General features: G+C 36.7%; 1 protein-coding gene and 1 long non-coding RNA gene across 2 annotated transcripts in view; one reads left to right on the forward strand and one right to left on the reverse strand.

Annotated features, from left to right (window-relative positions):
* C11H8orf34 (chromosome 11 C8orf34 homolog) overlaps window positions 1-17567 on the reverse strand; it is a 483892-nt gene that overhangs the window by 59249 nt on the left and 407076 nt on the right.
* LOC129493070 (uncharacterized) overlaps window positions 13498-17567 on the forward strand; it is a 32271-nt gene continuing 28201 nt past the window's right edge. Inside the window, exon 1 of the long non-coding RNA XR_008661023.2 lies at window positions 13498-13659. This is a non-coding gene — a long non-coding RNA (uncharacterized lncRNA). The remainder of the gene's footprint in view (window positions 13660-17567) is intronic.

Here is a 17567-nt window from a genome sequence, read left to right on the forward strand (position 1 = left end):
GATGAAGGAGACAAAGTGGAGAGAATAGTGCTTGAGCAAAAAAAAAAAAAAAAAAAATTTTGTTTAGTCCTGAAGTCTTAGTCATTAGTCCAGATAAAGGAGCTGCTTAAGGAGGAAGACTCATATTAGGAAGAAGGAAAATTTGGGGTAAGGGCCCAGACAAAACAGAGGAAATACGTGAAACCACAAGCAGTGCAATGAAGAGCACCAATTATACCACACACTGAAATGTGTGCTGTATCTTCAGATATAGAGATATCAACATCATAGATCGCTTCCTAATTTCATCCTATAATTTCCTGTAATGCAGCTGCTAATATGATGGTTATATGTTGTGTTTTCTCACTGCATTATTACACAGAGTTACCACATTTATGATAGATGATGAAGAGATTGAAATTCAGCTTTCTGAACTCGATAGCCTCTATAGGCAGCAACTGCTATTCATGTTCAAAAGAACAGGCAGTGATTTATTTCCAATTAATGAAAAACTAGGTACAGTGGTTTAGAAACTCAAAAATTTTAAAAAAGCTCGTCTTTGAAATTATTGATGTATCCAATAAATTGTTATGTTTGTTTTCAGACCTACATATATGCCAGATGCTATTTCTGTTTAGTTATCTCCAGTGTTTTTTCATATTGTTTACAGTATTTTTGAAAATTTGCCCACAATCTTCCAAATAAATATAGCATCAATGCAGACCACATTTCTCTGGAAATGACCCCTTTTACTGGTAGAGAAAATACTTGATAAATTTAGCATTGCTAAGGACAAAAACACAGTGGCATTTTAAGATAAAATGTTATGATTCACTCTGCAGTATCATTTTTTCCAAGATTTTTATGTTAAGATAAACAGTTCCTTTAGAGGTTAATGCCTTTGCCTTAAAAGGATGAAAATGAGGAGCAATTATGTGACTAATGACTATAATTTAACACTAAGAATGTTAAATTTTAAATGACTTAAGACATTTTAGTGTTCTTTCCTATTTTCTGAAAAGTGACTATTAGCTGAAAAAAAAAAAGCCATTTTTATTTTTCTCTTTCTTTCACTCCCATGTGAAAAAGTGAGAGGGCAAAGCCAGGAAAAAGGGGCTCCATATTTGAAAGAGTAGTGACTTTTATCAGTGGATGTTGGACAAGAAAAGGGACAGAAAGAGAGAATGTAACTGTAAGAACGAATGGCTAGTATTATTTGTAATTGCATGGACTTCGAAATAGACTAAAGCATGTATTATTGGTCAATTGACTTTAGAAAGATCCATTTACCATTGAACTAGTCATTGTGCCAACATGTATGTTCCCTAATATTTGTTGATTATGTCAATAAATAATATTATTTCACTATTATGTACAAAAATAGTATTCATTCATTCTTTCTAAAACGCTTTAACATGTCAACACAGCAAATTACTAGCCATGATATCTTAGAGAGTTACAACTTTTCTTCTGAAGTTGAGTTTCTTCAGCTATGAGGTATTGACAATAGAGCTAGAGGGTTGTGTTTTATATGAGATAATGAATTAAAAAGGGTACTAAAAACTTGAAAGATTTTGACAACTGGAAGTATGGTATTATTACTTGGTAAACATGTGTATCTCTATTGACCTACTCATCATTGGTTTTTCTGTCTCCTGCCTTGGCAAACTATGTACAGCTCTGCAAACTTGCCAGATTTCTCTCTTGTCCCCCATCTACTTGGGAACTTCTTCCTTGTACTTCTACCTTGTCTTTCAAGTCAGAAAGCCATCCCCGGCTCCCGTCACTCAAATCTTCGTGTGCTCCCTTGAGACTATACTTATCCTTACCAAAGCACGTATCGCGTTCACTGGTTACTTTCTACATCTTTTCTATGTAACTGTGAGTTGTTGGAGGGCAAAATTGTTTTTAATTAATATTTGTTTTCCAAATCCTGGAACAGGGTCTGGCAATATAGATAAAAATAAACATCTGAAAAATAAATAAATGAAGGAAAACAAATTCTAGTTCTTAGCTGACTCTGGATGTACACAGAATCTATACAAATCATAAAGTTTGTAAATAGTAGGAAAAAAGAGCTAAGTCACTTTTAAAATTGGTGAATAGATATTGTTGCTGAATGTGCAATAAACTCACTGAAGAAACTGCTGATTACTTCGAGTTTGTAATTTATTATTTATTATAACTTTCACCTTGAACTGAGAAAAATATATATGAATAAGTGTATTTTTATTATTTTTTGGAAATTTAGTGCTATGAATGAGTATTACCTTTGTAATACTAAAATATGAAAAGATTCAAAATGGCCTTTTAAAAAAATAATAAAATATAGACTAAAAGCAAAAACCATAAGGAGAAACAAACCAAAATAATGCCTTATAATAACTAGAAAGTGAAAAAGAGGGAAAGTTTAAAAATAAAAAAAAACTCAAGAGATTTTTCTTTAAAACAAATCTTAAGGAAAGTGACATACATTGAAGATAGGCAGAGGAGATCAAATATAACGATAATAGCAGATCTTAAGGAAGAAAGCAAAAAGCAAGGGAAAAGAATTATGCAAAAAGTTCTAATTCAAGAAAACTTTCCTGAAATTAAAAAAAAGGAATTACATATTGCACTGCATGCCTGACAATAATGAATCAATCAAAATGACTACCACATGATATATTCTAGCAAATTGACTGTATTTTTTAAATAAGAAAAATGTCTTTTAAGGATCTAGACAAAAAAGACCACATGATTTTTAAAGAGAAAATATTTATATTACCATCAGACTTTTATAGCAGTGCTTTATGCTAGAAGAAGAATGAAGTAATATACTTAAGACACTAAAAAAAAAAGTGTGAACCCAGTGATCTAGTAGAGAAAGCTCTAGAAAGCCAAAATGCCTAGGTATGGGAACTGGTGGTATTAACATGCAGTTGCCTGCACAAAGACCACATGACAGCTGAAGAGAATGTAGTATGCAGAGGCTATATCCTATGACATTGTGGATTTCATATGACTCTTACAAATTGCAAGAGAATGGTGAAAGCATATGCAAACAATTTGTTTTCAGTATCCATATTGTTAGATGTATCAGTATTTTTGTTCTGAGACTACCATGCATAAAATATGGAATAAAACAAATGAATTATTATGAGATATTCTAATTCTAGAGTCACTTTATCATTGAGAACCAGAATTGTTGGTATGGAAAAAAGAGGAGATAAAGATACAAGAAACGAGGTTAAATGAAAGTCTTAGTATTTCCTAATTTGAATTAAAAGTGTTGATGTGAACTAACTGTCCACTGAAAAGAGATAGAAATAATGACAAACTCAGGGGCAATGAACAGCCCTGGGGACTAGACTGTCGCCTTGAAATATCACTTCTCACTAAAATAAGCTAAGACTTTAAAAAAAATCAGCGATTTTCAAAAAATGGCTGATTCCATGTGTAGGGCAGGAAATATACAATATAAGCTTGGCACATCCTGTACCACCCAATAGCAAGGAAGCTGTCAGAGACTACCAGGGGCATTGCAAAATGACTCATAAACAAACTCGAAGGAGCTCTCACGAGCCAAAGATGGGACAATTTGAGCTTAGCAATGATCATAACTATCATGTGTTGCTATGTGTCAAATAAGCTTAACAAAAGTAAGGGTTATCTTCAGAAGCTAATAGAGAAATGATTCGTTGTCTTGAACACTCATAAATAAAAAAGAGAAATCAAGCAAGTACCATACTTTCCTATCAGAACTATAGTACTGGCTCACCAAATAGTAAGAGAGGGAAAGGATTTCTTAACAAAAGTATTCCACCTAATAAATAAAAAATAAATGATAGAATAGAATATCATCAACTAAATAGATATCAGTATTTAGTATCACTGGCTGCTAAGATGATCAAATGTGAAACAATCAGATATTAAATAGCCATGCCAGCTAGATGTGGTGGCACATACCTGTAGTCCCAGCTACTTGGGAGACTGAGGTGGGAGAATCACTTGAGCCCAGGAGTTAGGGTTCAAAGTTACAGTGAGTTATGATTGTGCCCTTGCACTCCAGCCTGAATAACAGTGAGATCTCATTTCTATGAATGAATGCATGAATGAATGAATGAATGAATGGTCATACCAAAGAGGAGTTTTATCTTATTTCTGGAAAATTTCCAGAAAAATATAGAGAACCGAAGGAGCACGTTGAATTGCACCAAGAATATTATGTTAGTAAAATCCAGACTGTGGAAAATATTACAGGTCAAATGTCCTGCATTCTTTAACAGATAAACTGAAAGCAAATGCAAGGGATGGAGGAGGCACCTATAGACTGAAAAAACTTAAAGGATGTGCCAGATTTTTTAAAGTTGGCAAGGTTAACTTTGGGGGTCAATGAATGCATATTTAGGTGATAAAACTATTTTTTAAATGCAAGTAGTTTATTTCTGTAAAAGAATAGTTTTTATTTGCAGTGGGAAGTAGAGGTTGTGACTGGAATACTGATGGGTTTTCTCAGTTGTCTGGCAAAGTGCTATTTATTTATTTATTTATTTATTTAGAGACAGAGTCTTGCTCTGTCGCCCAGGCTGGAGTGCAGTGGCGCGAGATCTCATCTCACTGTAACCTCCACTTCCCGGGTTCAATCGATTCTCCTACCTCAGCCTCCTGAGTAGCTGGGATTACAGGCACATGCCATCAATGCCATCACACCTGGCTAATTTTTGGTATTTTTAGTAGAGATGGGGTTTCTCCATGTTGACCAGGCTGGTCTCGAACTCCCGACCTCAGGTGATCCGCCCACCTCAGCCTTACAAAGTGCCAGGATTACAGACATGAGCCACTGTGCCCAGCCTCAGAATACCATTTCTTGGCTTCAGTGGTGTTCTCATTATATTAAGTAATTAACCCATACATTTTATTTGAGTGATTTTCACTATTTGTGTTTAATCTTGCAATAAAAGATATTTAAATATAGACAACTATTTCTAATATTAAACTACACTTTTACCAGCATAATTGTAAAGTCCAAGTGAAACTTTAAAAAATTAGAGTGAAATTTTACAAATCTCCATTCGTTGTTGGCTATATCTCCAAGATATGTGCCTATTCCCTTTGATCCAAAGCTTTTGGTCTAGATAAAGTGGTATTCCTTATTGGTTATATATCAGCAGAAGTAGTTAAATGACATTCCTATTGTTTTGATTTAATCTTAAACTAATCTAATTATAACACTGACCTCATAAAAATCAGTTAGCAATTTTGATTTTTACTTTTTGAAATAAGCCTTTAAATTCTCCTCCATTAAGCTCTTTAAAAAAAGTCAATAGATTTCACTTTGGAATCTGTAAAGTACCTGTATAAATTCTCTAAGGTCCGTGAAATGTGAATATGAGTCACATAATTTAAACCAAACATGTAATGTATTCTTTTAAAATTAAATCAACCTGTGTCTTTGCAAAATGACTAAACGGCCAAGGTGACCAACTTCCTGAACTGTGACTGAGATAGGAGCATGGAAAAAAAACTGATACCGAATGCTCACGCAATACCAAGGATTTTACGTCTCTCATGTTTTTGGCTCATGTTTCCTTAATTTAAAAAAGTGATTGAGTTTTCAGATAAGCGGTATTACTAGGAATTTCTCTATATTTAGGGAAACATTTCTCTAACTAATGCATGGACACAAGTAATTATGTGTTTGTTTCTTTTAACATATGTCTCTGATTTTTTTTTATTCAACAACCAAAAAACCATTTTCACATTTAAGACACCTTTGCGTTATTTAATACACATTAAAAGGTTATTGAACAATGTAAACTTCGTGAGAAAAATTATTTTTCACTGACTTGTAAACAAATTCAGGTCATATAATAGAGAAGTGCATTTAAATTCAAAATTATATTTTTAATCCTTAACATATTTAATTGAAGGGGCCTAAATTTCTATTTTTTAATTAATTACACAAGTGATTTAGAGAAAATGCTATCTGCAGAATTCAGGTTCCAACCAAATTAGCAAAATGCATGAATGAACATCATCTAGTCCATCATAAACTCGGCAGCTGATACCATTAACAGCATCACTAGTAAAGTTGTGTCTTGCTGGTAGTAAATGTGTAGAAGCATAATCAATTGTCTAAGAGAAAGAAGTGACCTCCAAATGTATAAGAGAAGTGACTTGGAATCAGAAAATAGAGGGGGTTTTAATTTATTCAAATTATTATAATTACTAACTCTGGAGTTTTACCTACAGTCTCTAGGACACTTTGAAAGGTAATTTCCATTGGTGGGTCCAAACTCACCACCTATGTTTATGTACATTATTTCTTTTGCTTAATGTGGGCTGGTCATTAGACTAAGACTTGGCCTAGACTCTACGTACTGTCAGAAGGTGCAAAGGTGTTTCCTAGAAAAGTAAGAAGACAGGCTTTGGAGTCAAACAAAGGTGTTCAAACTCCAGTTTTGCCACTTATGCTTATGCACATTGGGCAAGTTTACATAACTTCCCTGATTTCCATTTTCTCATCTGTAAATGGTGATAACACCATTTTCCTCAGGGGTTATTATGAGAATTAAATGAAATACTGTCTATAAAGCAATGAAGACAAGGACAAATCCCTGGCTGTCATTATTATAAATCATTGTGATAAACGTTAGTACTAGTATTTAGTTTATAATGAAAGACAGGAAAAAACAACCTAATGTTGTGAAAGGTACAAAAATGAGGGATATGCTTAAAACTTCAATAATATAGGTAGGAAGGAAATCAGATGCTACTTCTTCATTTATCCCTTCTTATTTTTGTGTTACTTTCATTAGAAGAATCTTGTTCTTTCAGTGATAGGAAATTATCAAATGGCTTCATATACAAATAAGTTTTCAGGAGTAAATTCATGGTTGAATGGAAGATTGATTAATAAAGGAACACTTTGAGAAACTGTTGAGACAAGGGAGTAAGACAGCATCCTCAGCAAGCCCTTGTTCCTGACTATCTACTCATCTTCATCTCAGGAAGCTCCCAGTGCTCTAGTCATACTGAATAACCCTGAGGGCCCCCAAAGGCAGTGTCTCTTCTGTCTCTTTGTCTCCTTTCCCCCAACCTTTGGCATTCCTTTCCTCTTCCAGACATTCCTTTCCACATTCCATGTCCTCTTCCTGATGTCACCTGGTAAGATTTTACACTTGGCAAGTCTCAGCTCCAATGCTACTTGTTCGAGGAAGACTCTCCCGGCCCACATGTTTGTGTGGTCTTCACCCCACTCTGCTACGTGCCCACTGACTGCGCTGGTAGAAGTGATCTCTCCTACACTGTTGACTCCACACACCCAACCTTAATATTTGCAAGGCCTGGGCCAAGAGGTCAAACAGAGGTCTGCACGGCCAACAAACTATCACATAAGCTGTATTTTGACTTCCCATCAGACTTAGAAGGCCAGTTTCAAATTTAGAATTCTTGTATTCCTTCAAGTTCTGCACCAGAATTTGGCAGAAAAAAGAAAGCAGCAGGTAAGTGCTAACCTCTAACTCTATCTGCCTGTCCCCTCTCCTCACACCCTACACTGTACCACAAGGGGCTCTGTGAGGACATTATGTGGATATCTGTACCTGTATGTCCAAGCTCGTCCACATATCCCCAGAACAGCTGCCTCTTGCCCACTCCTCAGACCTAGAGTTAGCTGTAGGGAATGATGGACTGAGGAAAGAGGCCCATGCAGGTCCAGAGAGCAGGCTTGGGCTCGCTAGTGAAGGGGATTCTAGGATTCTAGTGCCTAGCACATATTCAGGCTCCAGATAGATACATCTCCTTGATCCCATGGACTCCTCATCCATGGGGAGGGATACAGCCTTGGGCTAGTCTAAGGCAACCAGTGAAGCTCTTTTGTGATGGACATATCTATCTCTTTACCATTAATAGCACTTAGTGCAGGGCTTGGTACCTGAATCTCTCCAAAAGAGTTCTTGAATGAATGAGGATTATTACAAGAAGCACAAATTTCTAATTTAATATACAAAAGATAGAAGATGTGATCAGAAGACACAAAGACAAAGACTTTTTGTAACAATGTTGAATATTTCAAAATGACAGGACCGGGGATATTCTAGTAGCAAGAGATGGGGGAAAAGCCATATTTTAGACCTATGTAGGGTCAACAGAAAATTGAGTATGAATATGAAGTAGAGAAAGACATTTTCAAAATTGACTACGTTTGTTTTGAGTTGGACAATGACCCAAAAACACAGGTGAACAAAAATAAACTGAAGGTAGAATAGAAGAAGAAAAAGGGAGTAAGATCCAGTTGAATTGCCTACCACAAAGACACTGTCAGACCCATCAGATTAAATAGTCTTTTTGAGAAGAAATAAAAGTCAAAAGCTCTCTCCAGGGAAGGCAGCGTCATTATCAGGGAAAATGGATAAAACTTAGAAAGGAAACGAAGTTAGGGAAGGATGTGAAATTAGCTGCTTGCAGAAGATATCACTGCAATCGCATTCCACTAACGAAAGAGTATACCATTGTCTGAACCCCTTCAGCCTAGTCTTAAATTTTCGTTTACAAATTCATTCACTGGGAGTTTAGTCCAAGACTATTGTAGCATGAACTGAAAAAAAATAAGTCCCTCTTACTCCAAGGAGAATTTATCCAGTAGGAATCTGTTTCACTGATGCCTAGGACAGACTTTATAGACCAATCGGTAAGGGGCAAAACCACAAAGTGATACCAGACCCGGCAACTTAATGAACCACGATTCCAATGCTTCATTACATCTAAGACAGGGCACAGAGTGTGGGCCCTGCGATGCTGTTGCTAGTCTCTTTGATGCAATACAGTTTTTCCTTCGTGGTCTAAAACCCTTGCCCCTTTGGGGACTAGAAGAGCCCCAAGATGTTCTATAGGAAGAAATTTCTCTGTTAATTCTTAGTCCAAAAAGTGAATATAATGTGCCTTACAGAACAAAGCTTACTCTGAGACCCTGTAAAGGCCAAACCACATCATAGAGAGTAAGAGAATATCTTCTATTCTCACGAAGGTATGCCCATCTTTAGAACCCAGTTCAAAGCAAACATCTTTTGAGGTCTGAATGTGACTGAACACTGAGGTTTATTACAATGTTTTTGCATGTGTTTGCATTTTGTGAAAACAGCTAAAATCAGAAACAGAGGAGCCAAAAAGATTTCCTGCCAAGTCTGGGAATCTAAAAGCCAGAAATTTCAAGAGAACAGAATAATTCTTGTAACATGTGTAGCGTAATTTTATGGACTTTCAATGTTAATTGAGATAAACACTTAAAATCTTGGGTACTTTTTGACAATAAACTTCAGAGCCAAACTATTTAGCCCCATCTGAAACCCATACCAATATTGCAGGTTGAAAGTTAAATGTAAATCATCTTACAGTCACTGCCAGTTAGTTAAATATATCAATTTAATAAAGTCAAGTTATGAAATGGCAACCTCAATATTCTTAAAGATCACAAGTCTCTTGGGAGTTTTCTTTACTCTGGTAGGATACTCTTTGAAGCTCCGAGATGACACAAATCAAGCTAATCAAGGCCCCTCCCATACTTAATGTTACTTTAGAAAATTAAGAGAATCTTTAATCACTGACTTGGCCAAGCACCAGACTTATCACTGCCCACCATGTGCAATTATGCAGTGTGCCGCAGCCAAGGGGGTGAGTGGGAGCAGTGTTGGCCACTTTTATAAGAGCTTCAACAGTGATGGTGAGATTTAAAAAATGTACAACAACAAATTTTCAAAGTTATCAAGAAGCTGAAACTAGCCCAGTGAAATTAATTGCAAAATACTCTACTATGCTTTTTATAATTTTTTTTAAATCACATAGACACAGGATTATAAAAACATAGCCACATTGTAGTTAGTGTTAAAGAAAAAAGGGGGCAGGTGAGAACTGTAGTTGACTACAACTTTGGTGCACACCAGAAAAGCAGTGGAAGCTACTAAAAAAGCTATTTCAAAAGTAGACATCATTAGTGAAGGTACAGCAAATTCCTCCAGGCTGTTAATGGGTGAATTGGACTTTGTTGATCAGGTTAGAGCACTGTGGTTCCATTTGGTGTGCTGGTGGCAAATAGAGAGGTGTCTAGAAATAAGGTCACATAAAGAATGGTTGAAGAAGTTATTCATTTTTCATCAGAAGGACAGAAGACCTAAAGAAAGAGTATTGTGTTTAACTGAAGATTTAAAAGATGGAAAGGAAATTAGACGGTTTTTTGTTTGTTTCAGAGTCAAATTGGGGCTTACAGATGAAAGTTTCAGGGAGATAGTTTTTTTTTTTTTCCTCAAAATAAGGGAGCACTGCTCTAGAGGAGTAATAAAATATGAGTGGGAACAGGAAGTTTCAGGAAAGAACTGTTGCCTGAAATCCTGAGGGCAAGGTAAAGTAGTGGGCTACAGAAGGGGTTCCTCGTTGGGCAAGAAGTGGCTCCATATTCTGATACCAAATTTCTGTTGTGGTCTCTTCCTAAAGTTCCAAAGCTGGGCCACCACATTGAGGCAGATAGGTAGCGAGGGCATAGAATTAGATTGGCCCTTGCTTCTCATAATTATGACCTTGTTGCATTTAATTTGGGAGAACAAGGTGGAACAGTCTTCAGATAGCCTTGCTTTTGACTGTGTCATCATCTGAATAAAGATAAGGAAATTGGACTTTATCCAGTACCTGCTGTAGACCAGGCAAATGTACTGCTGCACTCAACATTCCTGTAAAGGAAATACTTCTATTTTACAGCTGTAGAAGCTCAGACTAAGAAGATTCCAAGGTAGAGCTAGGAATCCATAGCCTACAGTTTTCTAGAAGACAGGAAACGAAACCAACCATTGTATTAGTCAAATTAAATATTTAAACAGCGATAGAGGCTGGTTTAAACTCACACCTGGGCTCCTAATCCAGTTCTCTTTCCATTATCTCAGGTGGATATTTTCCACTTCTTAGTTTTGCTACTCCAGGGTCAACCCAACAAATTATTTACATTAAACCTCAGTGTAAATTATTATGGACAAATGAACTCTTTGAAAATATACATAAAGTCATTTAAAGGAAAAAAACCTACTGTGAGTTACAAAATCTTTTGTTAGGCTCTTACAAGAATTTAATAAATAATATTGCAAAGAGTCTCATGCTTAGATAAATTAGTTCATTTCTGCCAGGAGGAAGAAGCAGGCACAAGGGTTTGAATCATTCAGTGTCTCCTCCAAGCTTCCAGAATATAAACACATTATTCAACACTCCCTGGAAATCAAGCTCCAAATTGGATTTGGACATGAGATTGGGTCTGAATCCTTTTTTTCTGACACTCTATTAGGTATGTGTGGCCTCTGAGGCAAGTCACTTCAATTTTCCAAGTCTCTCTTTCTTCAGTTGTAAAGACACTACAACTAAGAATGCTTTCGATTGAAAGAATTAGAGGCAATCCCTGTAAATCACAGAGCTAGGCACTGGAGAAATGATTCTCATTTTCATTATGACCTGCCACTCCAACATCACGGCCCCCCATCACCTAATTCTCCAGCTGTGCTGACCTGTGGGTGGCCTCCGCGGGCTGTCCTCCACCTATGTTGTAATGACTCTTCCCAGCAACTCCCTTCACTATCAAACCACAGGCCAACTTCTCCAGGAAGCTGTCTCTGATCATGATCCACCCTGCAGGCTACTTTGTGTGCCTCTGCCTCTCCTAGGCATGCCATGCACACCTCTGTCACAGCACTTCCGTGCTGTCACAAACATCTGTTCATTCAGCTGCCCTTCCTGTCATACTGTAAGTGCTTTAATGGCAATGAGTATATCTTTCATTTCCAGATTCCCAGTACCTCACAGGATTTCACCATAGAAAATGCTTAATAGATGTTTGTTGAATGAATGGATGCACTAAGCCTAGAAAGTGAATATAGCATGTTCTTTCAATGCTATACTAAATCATTTTTTGAAAATAGTTTTATCCATCAATCCATTCAAAGTCCTACTTAAGAATTCAATGAATTTTAAACAAACATGCATCCTGCAAGATAATCTGAAAGGTAGTCAGAAAAATCAAGGATAACTTTCTTTACATTTTCGACTAATATTCAAACAAACACACCACTTATTCATTCCTACATGTATATGTATATTCGGTAAACCCCAGCAAGGTACTTCCTGGCATTCTGTAATTCTTTCACAGCTAAGAAATCTTCTGAGAGTTCACTGTTGAGAAAGCTCTCACTTTTGGCAGACTGGAAATATAAGTCCCACACCAGGAGATACGGAAACAATGAGGATGAATGGGGTGGGTTTGTGAAGAAACAAGAAAACTCAGAATTGCATTTTTCTAATTTCTGCTCCTTCAGCATAAAGAAAGACTAGATCCTCCACTGTTGCTTTAATTTAAATGAGGATGGAATAACTTCTAGTTAATAAATGTTAACCTTAAATTAAATTGTTAGATGTTAACTTTAAATTAAGTTGATAATTTAATATTTTTTTCTTCCTGTAAGTAAAACGAATGTGTATATAATGGGTAAAAAATGTGACGTGGATATACATGTGCAAAGATTTGGTTAGAATGATTAAGAGGAATATGGTCTGAGTGTATATATTTTATATGTGTGTGTGTTTGTATGTAAGTATGTATGTGTCTACGTATAATTTTTTAAGAGCATTTCCTTTAAAAGTTCAGGTGCTCTTTTTGGAAATGCAAATAGTTAAAGCTAAACCAACTAGTTCTTATTTTTATCATAATTGTAAGAAATGACAGTAAGATCACAGCTGTGCCAGTTGCTAAGAATGATTATAGGAAAAGTAAGTATAAATCCAATTGCTTTTATTGCTGAGTTTAGAACAACTTTTATCCATTGAGGAAAGTCCGGACCATTTAGTAAGGAAGTCTACTTATTAGGTATAATACACTATTTAAATGGATATGCCTATAAGAATAATAAAAAAATAAAAACAAAGTCCAAGGGAATAATGTACAGTCTCTATATTATCTCTGCTTGAGATGTAAGGTTCCCACGCAGAAAGCAAGCTGCCACGATCCCTTATAACTCTTCCTGCCAGAGTTTGCACTAAAGTTAGCCAACTTGAAAAGCTTAATTAGAGATAGATAGTCCTTAATGATGGGACTATACTCCCTGATCTCTCAGAACAAATGTAAATATGTTCATATACCACTTGTTTCTAGAGAGGATATTTTGACCTGATGTTCTCAGCCAAGGCCACTGCACACTAAGGAGTATGGCTTGACCTTAACTTCATAAAAGAACCATCCTGTGCTACGGACCTGATTCTGGCTTAGCTTGAGAATTTGCTGTTATACTACTATGGGGTGGACTACCAAAATCTACTGACCCACAGAAACAAAATAAACAATTCCGCATGGGATGAGGAGAAGTTACTCAATTTTACTGTTTGTATAAAGCAGAGAAAATTTTAAAAAATATAAGAGCCGTTTGTTTTGCCTTCTTTGCTACTGTCCTAGCAGTGGGCATCCTAGGCTGGCCAAATTTCATGTTTATGTCATTATTTCCTCAAACAGAGTGGAAACTCCTTATAGACAAAGGCCGAGTCTCATTGTAATTGCATCCCCAAAGCCATCAGTGTGCCTGGCACACAGCAGGCACACTGTAAATATTTGCTGACTGACTGAACGTGTACTTTGTTGGGCTATTCCAATCCAAGAATCCAGGAGAATCTGGAACAATTGTGAATGAGTTACATACCTTCCATTTTAAGCACTTTACATATCTCAATTAATCCTAGAACCATATAAAGTTGATGTTACATGTTTTATGAGTAAAAATAGTAAGCTCAGAGAGACTGTATTACTTGCCCAACATCTTAGAGCTAAAAAACCAAGCCAGATTTGACCTCGGGTCTCTGGAACTCCATAGTCTACGTTCTATCCATTGTACGTTATGTTTATTTCTCAGAAGAGAATCAAAATTCAGCTTGGCCTAAATGTAAATTTTGCACCAACTCTTTACGTGTTCACCACAATATTCCCTATAAGCAACATTTTTGTGCTTTATTTATTTATTTATTTGAGAGGAGTCTCACTCTGTTGACCAGGCTGGAGTGCAGCGGCATTATCTCAGCTCACTGCAGCTTCCGCCTCCCAGGTTCAAGCGATTCTCCTGCCTCAGTAGCGGGGACTACAGGCGCCCGCCACCATACCCGGCTAATTTTTGTATTTTTAGTAGAGATGGGGTTTCACCATGTTGGCCAGGCTGGTCTTGAACTCCTGACCTCAGGTGATCGGCCCGCTTCAGCCTCCCAAAGTGCTGGGATTACAGGCGTGAGCCACTGCGCCCAGCTATCATTTTTGTTTTTAACCTTTCACACTTGTTAAAGTCAGCTGGTTAACAACCATCCCTGACCTACTGCCTCCAGAGCCCTCCATTAGATAATCTGGAGGGACACAGGACCTGCAGAGCTCTCTTGTTGAAAGCACATGGTTTAGTCTTCACTTTGAAAGTTGGCTTGAAGGATCCTTTTCATAAAAAAGAAATAAATAATTTTTAAAGTTGTTTCTTTTCTCAGTTGCACAGCAAGACTTTAAAAAGGAATCAAATTTACTTTCACTCTAACAATGCCATTCAACTATGAAATGCAAGTGTGCTAAGATATCTTTTTTTATCTTGTGAAGGAGGAATCGTTTTAATTCATGAATAGTATACTTGGTAGGCATCTGATCACCCTATGTGTAAATCATTTATTAACCCATCTGTCAACAGTGTTTAACTAAATAAGAGTTCTCTTTCATCTTTAAGAAGAAATATCCATATGGGAAGCCTCTAAATTTTCACAGAGAAACAAGCTAGTCCTGTTTAAAATCATATTAATCAACACCATCTAAGTTATTGAAAACATTGATCTGGATATTTATTTACTGATACAATTTTTGGCATGTTTTGGTGTACAGATTTACTCCCTTACCAGTCTTGTTTTGATGAACATACTTTAACATTTTTCCAATTTATAAATCAGTGAATATAAAAAGAAAAACTAAACAAACTCAGAATACTTAAGATATTATTTAAGCTTTCATACTTTTTTCTTTCTTTTCTTTGAGTACCTTCTTTTCATCCTTAAAGTTTCCATTTATAATTAAAATTGTCCTCCCACCCCCTATCCATTACTTCAGAAGTATACACTTCCAATCAACAAAATGCCCAGCAGAGGTGCTTAGCAAATGTTGGTTGGATGAAAGATGAATGAATGAGTTAGTGTCACAGTGCATTTTCTAGAATCATAGGCCGGAAGTTCAGTAGAGTTACACTTTTCAAAATAGAATGAATTAGCACCTAATGGAATTAATTCTGTGTAAGTGATCTATAGCATCAGAGCATTTATGTCTCTTTGAGGCTGCAAATGTAGGAAAAATAAAATCTCTGAACCCTGTTTCTTCATTCAAGCACACATTCTGTGCCAGGGTACTGTATTCAGCAAAGGGGCCATCAGACATTAAGAGCAAGGCCACTGGCGGCTCTCATATGCACTGTCCATCTACATTTGGGACAGTCACTCTTAGGTTTGTTTGGTTTTCTTTGTTTGTTTTTTTAGATGGAGTCTCGCTCTGTCTCCCAGGCTGGAGTGCGGTGGCGCGATCTTGGCTCACTGCAAGCTCCGCCTCCCTGGTTCACGCCATTCTCCTGCCTTAGCTTCCCTAGTAGCTGGGACTACAGGCGCCCGCCATCACGCCCGGCTAATTTTTTTTTTTTTTTTTTGTATTTTTAGTAGAGACGGGGTTTCACCGTGTTAGTCAGGATGGTCTCGACCTCCTGACCTCGTGATCCACCCGCCTCGGCCTCCCAGAGTGCTGGGATTACAGGCATGAGCCACCGCGCCCGGCCAGTTACTCTTAGTTTTAAGCCACAAATATATTTGTACATGAAGTGACTTCTTAGAATGTGAAGGATACATTTCCCCCTAGTTACCTAGGTGGCTTGGACAACCGTAGGAGGTTGGACGTCTACACAAGAGAAGGCAAGGTATTAGAATTAAGAGTGGAAGTTGTAGCACCATGTGACCTGGTGTCAAAAGCTGGCTCTGCTCTTCCCTGGCTGTGTAATCTTCAAAGATGACTGAGCCTCCCGGCAGCAGTTTCTACAACTGTAAAATTGGTATCAGATATCTACTACCTAGGATTGGTATGAAGATGTTACAAAATATCTGTGAAGAAAATAGCATAGTCATGTGCAAATAATAAATTTTCCATATGTAAAAGGCAACACCTTTATAATGCTGGCTTATTACTCTATTACTGTTACTACTGAAACTGCCATTATGCCAGTTTCTTCTGTTGGAGTCCACAGGGAATTACAGCAGACTCAAAATTTTCAGTGTCAGGAACACACTCACATAATCCAAAATACAACTTTCCCTTGTCACTGAATCTTGACAGTTCTTCTAAGGTTGAACTTGGGCTTTATTTTGAATGCAGTGGCCCTGTGGTCTTCTAGAAAGATCTTATACATGCTTAGTACAGAATATTTACTGCAAGTCGAAAGGAAGAAATTTGAAATAGTGTGAATATTTATAATGACATAGGACACATTATTTCATCAGAATAAGCAACCAAAAAAATGTGTCCTAGTTGTGCTATAGAATTTCCAGTTTTGTAGTGTCCAGGAATTTCCTACAAGGCTAAATATTTCTAAGCTTTTGAATACAGAAAAATATATAAATATACTATTTACTAATCAAAGGTTACAGGGCCACTAAAAAAAATTCCAATGTGTCTATCCTATGTTTAACCAAAGTTAATAGATATATATAGTACAGTTGCCCTGAAAAATTTGTTCTACCTCAGCTTTTCATATACAGGTAGACATTTAATATAAACAATTCTAAGTGTACTTTTTCTATGACTGGTAATAGACCATGATACCCATGTCACCTTCAAAGTTTTATGAAGTAGAATTTCAGAGGTAGAGACTTCCAGAGTGGTCATCGTATTGCTGTCTTCTTAAAAATCCCAGAAGTTATTCATGCAAATTGTACAGCTTCATTTAGCTCAGACGTTAATTCACTGTGGCTGGGACAGCCTTGGGTATTCTTTCCAGGCTCTAGATTTATTCAAGGCCCAGGGAAATTTGGGTGGGTTCAGTTTACTTAATGTCTTCTTTGGCCTCAAGCTCCCAACCTTCACCTGCTGTTTAACATTCCTTTTCAGATTCTTAAAAACCCTGTTTACATCAAAAAGGAATGTTATGCCTCAATACAAAGTAATCATGAAAGAACATACTTGTCAACTTCATTCCTCGTAGCAGATTTTGGCTTCTTCACTTTGAACTAAGGTAGCAATTTGACATAGCTTTAGAAGAAATGTAAAAGTAACGCTTTCAGGATACACTTTTTCAGGATTTCACTTTTTCTAAGGTCAACAGTATGTTTTATTAGTTTACAGTCTGACTTACTAGTTTGGTTTTTCTCATACCATAATGTGATCCATGTAGCTCTGTGTTTTTTAATCAGTTTGTTGAACCAAATTGCTCCCAGCCCTTTTTTATTTTTTAAGTGATTTTTTTTTCCAGTTAATCCATTCACAAAATTGCTTGAAAGAACATGGTAACCAAATGCTAGACATCAGCTACAGATACTGGTACTTG

The sequence above is a fragment of the Symphalangus syndactylus genome, chromosome 11 (genome assembly GCF_028878055.3).
Source record: "Symphalangus syndactylus isolate Jambi chromosome 11, NHGRI_mSymSyn1-v2.1_pri, whole genome shotgun sequence".
Lineage (NCBI taxonomy): Eukaryota > Metazoa > Chordata > Mammalia > Primates > Hylobatidae > Symphalangus > Symphalangus syndactylus.